Raw genomic sequence first — 3,109 nt, forward strand, 5'->3', positions numbered from 1 at the left:
TTTCAAACATAGCTTTTGCTGGGTCATCGCGTACGAGAAATAGAACACAAAATGAAATACCTCAGAATGGGATCCGGTTCTGGTCTAAAGGCGACAGCACAGAGGTGACCGTCGCCCGCAGAGACTGTTGTTTCGTTCCTGTGCAGTGTTAGTTGGTTTTCCCGTCAAAGTTTATATGCACAAAATATAAATAAACACTACTTTCGTACCGGTCACGCAGTGGCCGCCCAGGCAGTTCATCTTCACTGTTGAAGCTACCGGTCAAACACCAGTAACCGCAGTACCCAACAAAACAGGCTGGACGATCACAATACCGACAAAGAAAAGGCTCAGTCCTCCGCACCATGACACCGAGACCACCAGCGGATGACTGCTACCACCGACAGGTTGCTTCTCAATGACAGCCAGGCCCGGAAGGCTCGCTCTGCTTCCAACGCACAACACATATCACGTTTCAGACTTCATGCTCGATGAACGAGGCGTTCATTATTAATCATCGCCATATTGAATATTTCAGAAAACACAAACCAAAGATCCCACCAGAATGCCGATAAATACTGTATCTACAACTCAAATGTTGACCTTTGTTTGTTTTTTTCTTCATTAATCTCTACAGCAAGTTGCGTATGTGTTCAAATCTCCATCAGTATGTGGTCATGATTTCAATTAATACTTTAGTGTCTGTATTTTAACTCTACTACAATATTTATCAGCAATGGCTCATGAATTGGGATCTTTGGAATTTTGTATTTGTTTCTGAGTATTCAAATATAGCAGCTGATGATTTAATAGTATTGACCTTTTCATTCATCAGGCATAATTGAGGAAATCACAAATAATGATATAATATGTTATGCATTTGGAATGTAGAGCGAAGCAGAATTTCCGGGCCACTAAACATCATTGAAGCAAACCATAATACTTTCAGTGAAAGTCTTGATCATCCCACTGGAGATAAATTTTCAATTATCATAATTGCAGAGGACAATTTGTATTTTCTTTTATCCTGATATTTGGTAGTCATTAACTGTTTATTTATTCACATTTTTCTGCAGTTACTGTGAGTGTAGTTGAGGCATTATATGAGTTGTTTAAAAAGTTAAGTAGCTCAATCAATTAAAGATGGGCTCATACACAAGGTATTTTATCCCACACACAGATTTGGCCATGTATTGATTTTTAAGAAATGGTGTTTATTTTATATTTTATTGCATATAAAACTTTGAGCAGGAAGAATTCCAACTAGCACTCTTTAGGAACAGAAACAAGCGGAATCTCTTCGCAGATAGGGGTGAGTTTCACCTCTGTGCTTGTCATATCTTGGATAAATTTCAGATTGACTACTAATAGTTCATCACAATTATTTCATTTTTGTGTTTCTGAAAGGTGAGAAGGAACTTTCTCATTGCACTGTTTATAATAATTGTTTTGGCAAAAGCAATGCATGACATAATTACCTTTGATGATTGTTTTTGTCCTTTGCCTATTTCATGAGTTGAAGTTGATATGATAACTTGAGGTAGTTGCGGTATAATATATCTGGTTAATGATATGTTTTATCAATGATGCTATTCATCATTCAATGGATTTTGACGCATTCTTTGATTCCTCAAACGTTTTAAGCATTTGTTCATTTTAATGTGCATGATAACATTCACATTCACCTGTCAATGCTAGTAATTTATTTGATGTTTAATATATCAAGGATTACTCAGAAATGTTGTGCACTATTTTGGAATTCCCTTGCAGATATTTGACTTGTTCGATCTGAAGCGCAACGGAGTGATCGAATTTGGAGAGTTTGTTCGATCTCTAAGTATCTTTCACCCAAATACACCAGAGGCAGATAAGATTGCGTGTATGCAGATTCATCAACTCATCTATCAATTCCCTGTCAATTTTGTACTCGCTTCTTAATTGAAAAAATTCATCTTATTATAGCTCATAACTTCAATTTTTGTCAATTCTTGGCAGTTGCATTTAAATTGTACGATCTAAGGCACACTGGCTACATTGAACGTGAAGAGGTGAATTTTACAACTTCTTTTATTCATTAATTTCTGTCGAAGCTGTACAATGTACTGAAAATCTTCTTCATCTTTTGAGTCACAGTTGAAAGAGATGGTTTTGGCCATTTTGAATGAATCAGATCTCTTTTTGTCAAATGAGTTCGTTGAAATAATAGTTGATAAGGTATTTAAAAAAAAAAATTCTGTTCTCTAGTCATTTGACATCCACTTGTCTGAGAAGATCATTTATTGTAGTTCTATTCGGACTTCTTATTTCATCTTCTCTTTATTTCTGTATGCAGACATTTACACAAGCCGATTTGAAAGGCGACGGAAAGATAGACCCTGACGAATGGGAGGAATTCGCAAAGAAAAATCCATCTTTGTTGAAGAACATGACTCTTCCATATCTGAAGTAAGTGTTCGATTTAAAGAGTGAGCAAATTACTCTTTAAAACTTAATCTTGTCATTCATTTGCAGTTTTGATACTTTAATTAAGAGCAAAGAAAACATAACTCTCGATGAAACTTAATCACTAAAAACATTGGACATTATTCAAAGTTATATTTTTCATGCATTCATTTTTTCGCATTGATATCTTGATAGGTTTTTAATTAACTCATGCAATGCTGATTTTTCAGGGACATAACAATGGCCTTTCCGAGTTTTGTTGTGAACTCCGAAGTCGATGATTCAGATTTAACTTTCTGATGCTGAAACTAAACATTTAAACTGAGGATGAATGTTGATGATGTTATTCAGAGTTATCATGTAAATCTCACCTTTTTGAGCTTGTAATTAGTCCATCCGTTATGCTCTCTGTTAGTGCTTATACAAAGTTAAAACTCATCTACCTATTTTAAATTTTTAACGAACTGGTTTTTTTGTCATGTCACCCCCTCTGATTTTATTTTACATGAGATTTTAACATAGTTAAGTACATAAAATAATTTTGTTGCCAAAGTCAACAAGTTTGGATGGCTATTGGTATTAATCCCGGGTCTTTTGAAGGAGGAAAAAAATAGGAAGAATTTGAATCTTATGTAGAAAAATTAATTATGCAAAACTGCAGACTTTCATATGGATCCCAATAACTTAA

The 3,109-nt window shown here is 35.0% G+C and overlaps 1 pseudogene; it reads left to right on the forward strand.

Annotated features, from left to right (window-relative positions):
• The first annotated feature begins 366 nt into the window (after nt 1-366).
• Nucleotides 367-2,900, forward strand: LOC120257126 (annotated as a pseudogene).
• The last annotated feature ends 209 nt before the right edge of the window (nt 2,901-3,109 follow it).

This window comes from Dioscorea cayenensis, unplaced genomic scaffold (genome assembly GCF_009730915.1).
Source record: "Dioscorea cayenensis subsp. rotundata cultivar TDr96_F1 unplaced genomic scaffold, TDr96_F1_v2_PseudoChromosome.rev07_lg8_w22 25.fasta BLBR01001892.1, whole genome shotgun sequence".
NCBI classification, from domain to species: domain Eukaryota; kingdom Viridiplantae; phylum Streptophyta; class Magnoliopsida; order Dioscoreales; family Dioscoreaceae; genus Dioscorea; species Dioscorea cayenensis.